The sequence below is a fragment of the Hesperophylax consimilis genome, unplaced genomic scaffold (assembly GCF_061612785.1).
Source record: "Hesperophylax consimilis isolate HC1 unplaced genomic scaffold, BYU_Hcon_1.0 scaffold_40, whole genome shotgun sequence".
In the NCBI taxonomy this organism is placed as follows: Eukaryota; Metazoa; Arthropoda; class Insecta; order Trichoptera; family Limnephilidae; genus Hesperophylax; species Hesperophylax consimilis.
Window position 1 is genome coordinate 423,599 of NW_028301270.1, and position 13,363 is coordinate 436,961.

The following is a 13,363-nucleotide window of genomic DNA, read 5'->3' on the forward strand; positions in this document are numbered from 1 at the left end:
TTACGTTTCATGACGTTGGCTCATAACGTATGTTACTGGAGTCGTTCGAGCATTCGTTAAGCATCTTGCAAGTAGAAATCTCTTTTTCTCTGCAGTTCTTTAGGTAAGTGCAATTTCTTCACACGATGATTATTTATTAATGTATTTATCAGTTTCCACGATCGTGTTGATAAGATTCCCCTTTCTCTTTTAATTTCGTTAATTTTTCCAGCGCCTGGATCTCTTCCTTCGACAAAGTAATTTTCAAAGTTTTCAAAAAAAACCTTTTTTTCCTTCAGCTAATTGTAGTAAATTCAAGCCAACTTTACCTTTCTCGAGGGCCAGGTGGGGTATCATATAATTGCCCTTATTTGTACCTGGTGTATGCCCTAAGAAATGGGACAATGCATTCACATATGCATTATTTTTTCCAGCTACTTGGCTCATGGTTGCCCAGTTGAAGTCATATGATCCGGATTTATGAGGGAAAACTTACTTCTTAGGTCTCTTAGAATTTGCGTACCACAGAAATAAGGTTCACCTGCTGCTTTTGGAAATAAGTATTTGTTTTCATTTGAAATTCCAACTAAATGTCGGTATGCAAATAGAGTGTCTATATTTTTTTTCATTTGATCTCGAAGAAGAATTGCAACTGTTCTTCCTCTTTTTCCTGGAATATGGAAGCAGTTTAAAGCATTTATAGCATTTTGTTCCTCAGAACTCATGATTTCCATAATTTCTTTAGGAATATCTTGTTTTTCATGTTGGCCGGCTATATAATTTTCCAACGGTGCTCTCGCTACCTCACCAGCTATTCTCCTATTAAATATTATAATATGAGCAATTTTTGTTTTACAAAGTTCCTCATAGACCGCATAAGATTTTTCATTTTCAAATCGTTGTGCTATATTCAGTTCTAGTTTCATAACTTCGTCGCACATTTTTTTTAAGATCGATAGTTGAAGGCATAACATCAGATTTCAAACTTATTTGTTTTTTTCTTGATTTTTCAGCATTGGTAGATATTTCTAACTTCCAAGAATGATTTAAGACCGTTTTAAAATCAGACAATTTATTTTTTTAAATTTCTTTCGATGAAGTGGTTAGCGTAGAATTCTGTATTGTTCGACGAATAAAGATATCAGCACAATCTTTTATAGCCGTACAAAGTCGTTGAGGCATGCTAGGAATTTTTACAGAACCTGTAATTTCATCGTAACCACTATTTATCTGTACGGTTTTAATAAAAACATCAAAATGCACAGGGTCAAACGCTAAATTAAAGGTTGAAATTGAAGGTTTCTGTTCTATAATAACTATATACAGCTTGGCTAAATCTCTCATCTTCGATGTTATATGTGTCTTCAAATGGTGTTCCGTGTGATTACTTAATAATAAAGACCCATATAAACATATTAATGGGTCAGACATTGCTATTTTTGCAATATTATCATTTTGAAATACAGGAAATATTTGAGTTCTCAAAGATTCTCAAATTTCAGAATTGTCTGGGCATAGTAATATAGAAGATGATTTTAGCATCCACAGTCTTCCTTGGACGGCGATACGGTATAAATATTCCATCTGGTTTACTAATAACGTTCTGATTATAAAGATAATTAACTATGTTTCTTATTTGCCTTGAAATCAATTCTCGCTTTCTTTTTCTTTCTCGCAGATCAGTATCCAAAATTTTATTGTATTCAATAACTTCTGCCTCTAAGGGATGTTGGGTGCTAATACAATAGTGATAGGAATCATGGTCTCAAGTGAACGTGAAGTGACGTGTGAAGTTCGTTACCAGTTTAGTACAATAAGGACATGAGTTTTTACGGTCATGCACTCGTGCTCCTTTACTAGTAGAAATAGTGCTTCGAGTTGTAGTCGATGACACTTCGATTGCCTCCTGCTTCTCTAAATGATGTTGCTCATCATCGGCGTTGGAAATTTTCATATCTAAAAAAGAACAATACATTTATAAGCTTTCTTTAAACTTAATTAGTAAAACCTCAAATTATAAACAAGCAGTAATTTTTAATGAAACACTAGTATATATTGAATTATTTCGCGGATAAGCGATAAGCCGCCATAGATCAGTGGTCAGAGCTGTCGACCGGAAATCGAGGGGACACGGGTTCGAGTCCCGTTGGCATCATGTATCTTTTATCAGGAGTTTTTTTCAATTCGGATGAGTGTTTCAGGCGAATAATTATTGCTTGTAAAATAATTATAATTAAATTAAATTATTTAATTAAATGAAGACAATATTAGCATCACTCAATCTAAAATCTGAAACAGAAAAGATACGGTCACATCTGGGACTCGCACCTAGGACCTTCGGCTTCCTGGGCCGCACCTCTGACCATATAATAATCAAATTATATGTTACGTATTGATTGTGAAACCTATCCTAATATAATGACAAAATAACAGACTTATTACGCATTTGCAAGGGAATATTAATTAGCAGCATTTCTGATATTACCTATAACAATTTACTACAAGCTAAGGTAGCTCTGTAATATTTCAGATAATTATCTAACAAACTAACTAACTAGCTAACCATCACGCCGTTTCCGCGCAGAAGTAGGCAGAGTAATAATTTTACTGCTTGGGTTCTCAAAAAAGAAAGAAAAAAATCATGACCTATATAATAAAATACGGTAATTATTCTGTACTCATTTGATAAGCATAGATTAAAATTGTTAATTTCTATATTTTACAATTTAGGTTATTATTTAGAAATATGTAATAGCTTACCGTATTTAAAATCCATTTCGCAAAGCTGAAAGATTTTATCAACTCTCCTCTGTGACATATTGTAAGTAAATATACTATCTGACAAAAAGCAAGAACAAACCAACCAGTCAACCGAGTTTTACACATGAATAACGGTAATATTTAATATTTTAAATTAGCCAGTAGCAAGTCATTCATGTATTCCCGTAAACTAAACTGAAGCTAGCTTCAGATGTACCAATACAAACAAACCAGCTTTGGCTAGCACACAACATCATTCGATAATGGGCTCTTAATAATATTACTTTAGATTTTGCACACAATTCTTGAGCCTTATAGTTCCTTTCGAATATTGTTTAGACTAATACGCAATGTCGTACGATAATGAGCTCTAAATAATATTACTTTAGAGGCTATTTTGGCATACAATTGTTAAAATATTTCATTACTTTATAAAATTATTTGTACACCTGCGTTTGACACAAATAACGACGGCAACGTCGCTTGTTGATATCAATGGAGTTAGTTTAATACACGATAGAAACAATTAACAAAGTGACGTTGAATATCTGGGATAAAATCGCATATAGGATCATATCTATTGCTCACGATAATCGTACTTGTCAAATCAAATTGAGTTGAAAATGCCACTGATCTCGTCTCGCCGAGACGATTAAAATGGTATATAAATCTCGATTTGTCGATGATTGAGTAAGTGTTAAATGATCTAGTAACTCGAAATGATCCAATAGTTCCGGTTATTTGCAGACGCTAAGAGGTACAAAGTGCCGTATTATAAACCTATATAATAAAATTATCATAAAATAGTTAAATATTACATTTGTGTATTTAGCAAAACTTTTATAAACTAACACATAAAAACTTTTATGAATTAAAATAATAGAATGTATATATTTAATTTCAAATATAAAAATTTTACAAAAAACATTTTATTCACCGCTTTAGCTTTGGTTATGCCTATATTTTTTCTAAGAACTAAGCACACAAAATATTAAAGCACGTGTAAACATTTAGAATTTAAATCACATGGGATTCAATCGTATAAACGAGTAATTGGAATCTAGTCACGAAAATGTGACACGTAAGGTCTCAAGTTACATGCCAACTCCAGAAAACGCTGATAATTCCACGTCGCCGGGAACTTACATCGGCCGATCCAATTCGGAGGAGGTCCATAATATCTCTGTCCATTTCTTTGTATTAATTCGTACCCGGATTTATTAACTATTTTCACTATGTTTTGCAATACGCTGTATTCTGTTTGTTGGGTTTTTTCTTGCTGGGTATTCTTACCGGTTTAAATAAGGGGTTGTTCCCGTCGGGGTGTTGTGACGCCGATTGTTAAGAGTATCAAAAACCTTTCTAGGTCAATATCACACGAAGATCTTGTCGACATTACTTTTTTCGAAATTCCAACATCTAAAGGTAGTTTTTAGGTAAATAAAAAATATTTAAAAAAAGTTGAATTGTTTTTTATGGGAAAATAAATATTCTCCTATGGAAAAAGGTCTGATTTCGAAAAACTATTGTGTAAGTCCCGGGACAAAGCAGAGAACTTCAGCTCGTATTCAGGGTGTCTGGGAGTAAAGTATTATTGAATAAAAGTTATTTATATTTTTTACTTCTACCATCAATGTAGAATTACCTCCCAAGATTTGTGCACTTTACCCCAGGACACATGTATAATTATTATATTATGTAATAAAAAAATATATGTTTAAATAATAAATTAGAAAAAAACTAACCTTTTGCAGTAGTCATCAAGTACATCGGGGGCAGATTTTGCATAAACATTATTACTATTTTCTGGCATTTGACCAATTATGCCTAAATTATTGATACTCAAATTCACAGGCTTCAAATCCTGTTTTTCATATATCTGGTGAGGATTTTTTAACTCTACCGAAAAACAACCATTTTTGCTTTCTCTGCGTATATTCTTAGTATATATCTTGTCGACAGGTCTAGCCCATTTCAGTTCTAACTTGAACCCGTCCAAAGTGCAGCATTTCAACAATCGCAATGCTTTTTCAGCATCTTGTCTGGTGATAAAATGAACAAAGGCAAAATCTTCAACCTTTTTAATTCGTTCGATAGTGAATGGATCGATGTATCTGCTAAAAGTTATCAATATGTCGTTTTCCGTTGCTCTGGCGGATACGTTTCGGACGAACAAAATCTTTACCTAAATGACAAAGAAATGAAACAAAATCAATCATTTTTATTCAAGATTCACTCCGTGTGGCTGACTATTGTACTCTAGTTCTATTGTTATTATTTATTAGATTCATTTAAGAGGGAGAGGTGACAACAGTTCTATCAACGGCACAGAATGACATACTTAACTTTGCAGGTGGCCAAAAGAGGAATTAAAAAACAAAATTTTCTATAATTTTTGTCAATAATTTTTTATAACCACAAAATATACACTAACGACGCCACCGACCGGAAATTTGAGTATATCAATGTAACATTATGGTCTGTTCGCCTTTTTATGATTGCACAAGAGTAACAACACCCGTGAAGAAAAATTTTCATCGTTTTTAATGACTTTATATCACTTTTTAAAAGTGTGTTGAATAGTCACTGTGTTTTTTCCCCAAATTCAAGACTTCAATTCCCCAATTCCAAGACTTCACAGTCTCGGAAATAAATACTCTGATCTTGGAGATATATTTCATCTTAAAAATAATCAATATAAATATTGTTTATTTCAATTCTTTTATAGATCGATACACAAATAGACATCTATAATTTCCGCAATATATAAATTTTTATTTTGAATATCTATTTATGTGAGACTTCTTATCATTTTTACTAATGTATCTTATTTTATTATATGCTTTTGTTGTAACATTTAATATTTTTTCTTTTTTCGTTGTATTATGTTTCCTTTATTGTTTTAATTTTGTAGAATCTATAATAACTGTGATACTCTACTATTAAACTTTGTAGTGTGTAAAAGCCCATTAGGGGGTGTTATAATAATAAATAAATAAATATGTATGAAAAGTTTTTTTTCCCTTTACACACGAATTTTAGACTCTTGTAAAGGTAAACATGTTAATTTTTATTGAAATATGTTCTTACTATGTAAATTTGAATAATAAAACAGTATTTTATAAAATAAATAAAAATATTAAAAAAATAAATACTTGAACTAAAATATAAACGCAGTGAGAACAATTGAAAAGTATTGCACAATAATAATCAAAATGATGATCATGACACAATGCAGTTTTGGGATTTTCACCTGAAGGTGCAATCACAAACTCAACAAAAAAAACGGCGGTGCATATTAGAAAACAAAGGTACTTACTATAAAATATTCGTACTACCTACGAAAAATAATAACCAATTTTCTATCTCAAACATAAAGCCAAAATTGTACTAATTACGTTGAAACGAAGTGTTATTTAGATAATTTGGTCGTATTTATAATATTGTTCGGAAAATTTACCAATAAAAGTACCAAAGATCTACATCGAACATACACGAAAATGATATTAAGTTAGGATTTTACGATTGTACAACTAGAAAATTTAGATTGGAAAACAACAAAAATGTAAAAAATACAATATAACCTATTGGTTCTTACCTGCTTCATGATATTATTTCCGACGATGGGTTCCGGTTCGGCCCAGTCTACCACCAGCTTGTCTCCAAAGGATGTCAGAGGACCAGGTATGAGAGCCCTTCGGGCCAAAGCTGCTGAACGATGACTATCAAAATGCAGAAAGACGTACCCTCGGTTATGTAAAGGGTTATGCATGAGAGGATACATCATCACATCAACTAGACCAGACACAAGCTTACTAAATTCTTTCAAGATTTCTTCTTTACTTGCGTCTAATGGCAGCCCACTAACGAAGAGGCGGTTATTATCGAAAGATTTTGCTACCACGATAGCATTACTAGGTCGAATTCTGCAATTGTTCAACATTTCTACCGCTTTCCAGGCGTCCTGTTCGTTGGTGTAACGCACGAATCCAAATCCCCTGTTAAATCCAGAAAAATCCATCATCCGTCGCAGCTCGTAGATCGTTCCAACTTCCTCGAAAACCGGAATAAGTTCGTCTTCATAAAGGTCTCTGGGAAGTTTTCCCATGAAGACTTCGCAGCCCGTCGGAGGCGGGCCGATCCAATTTGGAGGAGGTCCATAATGTCTCTGTCTATTCCTTTGTATTAATTTGTACCCGGAATAATAAACTATTTTCACTATGTTTTGCAATACGCTGTCTTCTGTTTATCTATGTTGTCTATGGTCGTAAAATTCAATGTTAGCAGCGCGAAAAGTTTTAAAAAATAGTTGCTTGCAGCGCCGCTACGAACGCGCGGAACTCCCAAAACAGACTGAGCCATCTGAGCGATTAATTAAAAGTCAAAGGGCTGAAATTTTGTATCGTACAATCAGGAGTCGGACACTCTACCGACAGAAATGTAGACATTGTGAAAATAATCCCACTTTACATGGGCCCGTATATTGAGAATCAGTTAAAAAATAATTAAAATAAGGGTTTTTTCAGGTATTTTCGGGCTGCCAAATCCAACCGTGGGGCGCACTTGTGATTTGTACAGGGTTAGCAGTTGTGTACTATTAAAGTATTTGCGGGCCCTATACAGTACGCCCTCATTAACCTCAATTATTTGAAATATTCAGAACTAGTTATGTTACTGAGCCATTTTTTTTTGTTTGTTTAACAATAGCTCCACACAGGAAGCCCTGAGGAAAATATTTTTCCTCAGACCTATGTCATCTTTGAAGATGCTGTGTGGAGGGTCTTTTAAAGGAAGGGAAGGAGAGGAAGTTTTGGGAAGGATAAGGTTTGAGGGGTGGGTAGGAAACCGAGGTCTGTGGGTCCAGGAGTGACGGACGTATGAATCCATCCCTCCCACTGCGGTGCAAGACGATGTTCCAAAAGAGTTCTGCCGGAAAGGTCACAAGGTTTCCCTCAACCTGTCTCTCCGGCCTTCCACGTAGCTGGAGGACACATCCACCGCCAAGACCCGAGCAAACCTCACCCCATGAACCCACGCTAAGTCACCAAACCACTTGGGGTGACCTATGGCAGAGGTGTAGTTATCCAATAAATGGTTCCCGGGGTGGCAGTACCAAATTGTAAATAGATTAGAAGATACTTTCCTGAATGTTCGCCTTTCCCCATGGGGTTACCAGTCACGTCTTCCACTCTGGGATGTAGCCGGCAGTAGCTGTAGTATAATCTTCCATAGCCACATATTTATTTATTTATTTTATTTTTATTTATTTATTATTATTACATTTATTACATACAAGATATACAAATATAAAAGGAAGCTTTGACTGTCCAACTAGGAAGTTTCCCGTTTTTGGACAGTCAAATTGGCAGGTTGCGTGTACATAATTCCAGGTAGGTACATGTAAAATATAAAATAAAATTAAAATATAACATATAAATGTAAGAAAGAAAAATAGAAAGAAAATATTTTTTTAGGAAAATACAATTGAGCAGTAATAAACAATAAAATCCAGATAGGTACATGTACAATATAAAATAAAAATATAATATATCAATGTATGAAAGAAAAATAAAAAAAATATTTTTTATGTAAATACAAAATACAAAATCGAAGAAATCAACTCAGACTACGTTTTTTAATAATTTTTCTGAATCTGTCCTACTTAAGTCTAATAACCATTTTGTTATTTTAGTACCGAAGGCTGATAATTCACACAGTTTAAATTGAGAGGGGATTTTGTTGTATATTTTTGGTCCCAGGTATGAGAAAACTTTTTGATAAGCCGCAGTATTGCTAGTTGGAATAGAAAGGTCGTTTCTGCTCTTACTTCTGGTTTGATGATTATGATCGACTGTTATCGTTTTGTTTTTATTTTTGTGGACGCAGATTGTTATTTTTTATGTGACACTGTCGAACATCAAGCACATTAAACTCCTTGAAGAGAGCGTCGCTCGAGTATCTGAAGGGTTTCTTCATAATGACGCGTAGAATGGATTTCTGTGCCATCAGTAGCGGGTATAATATTGTTAATCCTGTTCCACCCCATCCAATGCAACCGTAGGTTATGACGGAGTTGCAGAGCCCGTAGTATATTTTTTTAATGTCTTGAGTTTTTATAATTTCCCGCAATGCTATAAATATATAAATAAGTTTGCGCACTTTATTAGCTGTGTTTTCAATTTGTTGTTTCCATTTAAGATGGTTATCCACTATTATACCTAAATATTTAATAGATTTAACACATTTAAGGGTTTCGGATTTACAAGTATGGTTATTATTTCCAAGGCTACACTTAATATTATGTATTGTGAGGTGATGAGGTGTTTTGGGTTGACCTGCAAGGGTAGCGCTAAATGTGAGATATTTTGTTTTTTGTATGTTTAGTGTAAGCAAATTACTGTCCAGCCACTGTTTTACTCTGTTTATACCTAAGTTCGCAAGGTGGTGTGTTTCTTTCCAATCATCTCCTTCAAACAAAATAACTGTATCGTCAGCGAACGTGATAATTTTACCACCAATGTGTTGGTTACAAAGTTCGTTTATGTATATAATAAAGAGAAGGGGCCCAAGTGTACTTCCTTGTGGTACCCCAAAAGTGTATTTTAGTGAAGTGCTAATAGCCTTGTTAATTCTGGTTTGTTGAAATCTATTAGATATATAACTTTCTATCCATTGAAAAGCTTTTCCCTTTATTCCTATATTTCTAAGTCTCTGTAAAAGAATTTTATAAGATATTGTGTCAAATGCCTTGGCCAGGTCCAGGAAAAGGGCAATAGTTTTCTTGCCACGGTTCATATTCCCTGTAGAAGTTTCAGTGAGACATGCGATGGCATCATCCGTTCCCTTACCCGACCGAAAGCCGTATTGGTTAGGACTTAGAATGTTATGTTTCTCCACATATTCGTTTAACCTAGTTTTGAAAAGCTTTTCAATGACTTTGGATATCGCGCTTAATAGTGATATTGGCCTATAGTTTTCTACAAGAGATTTAGGTCCACTTTTGTGAATTGGGACAATTATTGATTTTTTGAAGTGATCAGGAAATATTCCTGATGCAAAACTTAAGTTGTAAATATATGATAGCGGAGCAGAAATCTGATTTTTATTTTTTTTTAGTATTTGTGTATTTAGACTATCTGGACCCTTTGCATGTGTAGTATTAAGGCTGTTGATTATTTTTAAGACCTCTTCTACAGTAGTTGGTTTAATATTAAATGAAAAAGATTGTTCCTTTGTTTCAATTGTCGATGCCAACATTCCACATGTTTTTGCTGGAATTATCCTTATCAAGTAAGAATTTATAATAACGCTCTTTGCATTTGCGAATAACGGTTTTGCAAATATTACGGTATCGGTACCAGTACCAGTCTGAAGATGGCTTTGACGAGCTGAAACCGGTTACGGTCAAAATAAAATCAAGTGGAATAAAGTTTTTTATTTGTTTTATTATAATATAGTATCGGTAATAGTTTTGCTGTTTAGTATCGTTCAATGGGTCTCGTTTAGCTATTTTATGAAGGTGATTTATTTTGTGTATAGATTTAACAATGCCGTTGGTAATCCATGGTGTGAGATGTATTTTACTATATGGTATGCGTTTAGTTATTGTGTGTTTTGTTATGAATGTATTGATTTCATTAATAAAATAGTTTAGAGCATTGTTAACTTCAGTCTCTTTATAAACATATTCCCAATTTTTATTATTAAGATCATTTAATAAAGCCTCATAATCGATAATCTGTTTGTGATTAATTTTATGTTTTTTGGGTTGATTTTTAAACAATTACACTGATTTATGTTTATTTCTTGTACTAAGGAATTTAATGTGTTGTCGATATATACTACTACTCCGCTATTTTGGTTAATATGCGATGTTGTATGGTATTCGTTATAGCCTGAAATTTGTTTGGCTATGTATGAATCATTTAACCTGCATTCAGTGAGAATTAGTACATGGAACTTTACCACAGCTTTTAATTCTTCCAAAAATATAAGAAAATCATCCAAGTTTCCCATCGTTCGAATATTTTGATGAACAATATTAATCCTATTGGATTCCCAATTAAATTGCACAATTTCGTTAATGTTTTCAAGAATTATTTCAGTATTTGGCACTAAGATACTATCGATTTTATGTTGAAGATCGTTTATTACCATTAGAATTCAAAAATTAATTATTGTTTTCTGGGTAAAGTTTTAAAACAGTATTTTATTATCATATAAATACTTGTAGTACGAAATATGTAGCGACAAAACTGTAAACAAAATGATGTAGTTAGGAAAAATAAAATATATCTGAGTAAGAAATAATATCTGAAATAAAATCCAGGAAATAAATAACGTATGTAGTTAGTGTGTGGCATTTTCTCTTTCAAAAGACAGTAAAAAGTAGTATAAGTATGAACAATAAGTAATATCTGGGTAATATAAAATATGTTGATTAGAGTTCTCTTTTGCCGAATTATTAGTAATATTACTAATAAATCAAATAATAATCTTATAATAAGTGTAGTTACCATTCTAGAGAGAATAAAGATTAAAATTAAAGTTAAAATTAAAATTAGGATTAAAATTATTCCAGTACAAATTGGAGTTATGCAAAAACCTAGGTGTTCATATAATATAGTGCTGTTATGTTATAGAGTATGAAATGGCGATATAAAGCGGTAGTGAGTAGTTTTATAACGATAATTAGAATAAAGAGCAGGTAGTCAGAGCTTCGGTATAGCTTGTTCTGAGTCTATTAATATAGGTCGAGAAGAGTCATCTTTTTTCATGTAGATTAGACCTGCTTTCGTCCAGACGTACCTATATTTACATTCAGTCGCACGTTGGCGAGCTAGATACCAAAGCCGTTTGCCTTTAGACGTGAGGAGTTCTGAGACGTATATGGGTGTAATGGGGCCAGACAATCCGATTGTTCCCGTGTTTAGTTTGTCCCCAAGTCTTGAATTTAAGGCTGAGTTTACTTGTTCATGTAGTTTTTCCAAATTATTTATTCGATATTTTAAATCTTCTTGCTGTTGAGATATGTTTTGAATGGTTTTTAATATTTCATTATTTTGGAGCAGGATTGCATCGTATTTTTTTCCAACAGATTCATTAACTGAGTCTTTGAAATTTGCGAATTCAGTTAAAAATAGATCGATTGTCAGATTACTAGAGCCATCTGTGGTTGTTGGTGGTAAGTTCACACTGGCGTATGATGAGGCGGCAATTGTAGATTTTGGTGTTGATGATGGTTGTTTATTAGGTTTCTCGATAGATGTCAGTTCTAGATTTTTTTCAGACGTATTTTTTTTTGAGTTTTTTTGTGTTTTTGTGCAAAGTTTGCAGCGCCACTGTAAAATCTTAGTTCCTCGCCGTGAGGTCTCTGCGATATCGGATATTTTATTTGATTAATTTGTGTTATTTCACAATTAATTAATTAAAATAATATATAGTATATTTGCGGCACGTTCCAGAGTGGAAGATACTACCAGGATCGCCCTGGTGTAAGACCACCATTCAGAATTGAAACGTTGCTCCAAATGGCTTTAGCCGTGTTTAGTGACTAGATCTGAATAGCCAGGTACTTCCCCACCTTCCTCTTTCCCTTCCCCACTTACCTTCAGCCTCACAACATCCCCCAATTGGGGATGCCATAGTCTCACTGGCTCCAGACGGGAGCAGTTGGGACCCTTGTGAGGTATTCACTGTAAAAAAAAAAAAAAAAAAATCGGCACAAATGAAGTGGTAGTTATCGTCGCAGATACAACATGAGATGAAGTCTGACGGGGTGTCAATGTTTTTTTTACAGATGGAGCATAGTGTATTCATTAAGGTAGTTGATTTCAAAGTTTCACACAAAAGAAAAAAACGACACATTGCTTGTTTCTTGTATGAGAGATGGCAGAGCCTTTGTGACGCTAAAAACGCCTTTGGGATAGGTTTTTTGTGTTTATATAATGATCGAGTCACTTTTGCACTGAGTTGTATTTTGTGGTACAAACACCAGAATAATGACGAGTATTCCGCCTTAGCGAGATAATTTGTGGGATAAAAAATTCACTGTCCCAACGCGCACTCTACTGATTAGACGAGTTAACCACTTTTTTAGTTTGATTTTCTAGTATTATGATTGTTAAAGCTAGATCAATTGAAGCAGCTGTCAAAATACGTCAACACTGGTAGACAATATGTTGCCATGAATATTGCACAAGTCTTGTGTTTTAATAAAATTTTGCACAAATTCATTGTTTGGTAAAATAAAAAACAAATTTGAAAAAATTCACATTTTCATTTATTTATTTTCAGACATTCTTAAAAACTTTCATTAGGAAATTCTACAGAACTAAAACAAACTTAAAAACTATTTAAGTAATGATTTTTACATAATTGCAGTTTAAAATTATATACAATACGTTATACAAAACTGACATTATCAGAGTTTAACAAAATAGAGAAATAAATCATATTAAAAAAAAAATTGCATTCATTTTCAACTAATTAATTATTTAAAATAATATGCATACCAAATCTTTATCAGACTGAAAAAAAAACTCATAGATACAACGAGTAACGAGTCAATAGCTACTTTACTTGGCACCAACTGAATCGCATGACTTTACGTTTCATGACGTTG

The 13,363-nt window shown here is 33.3% G+C and overlaps 1 pseudogene; it reads right to left on the reverse strand.

Moving 5' to 3' along the window:
- Positions 1-604: 604 nt before the first annotated feature.
- Positions 605-6,847, reverse strand: LOC149408956 (putative RNA-binding protein 46 pseudogene; annotated as a pseudogene).
- Positions 6,848-13,363: the final 6,516 nt, after the last annotated feature.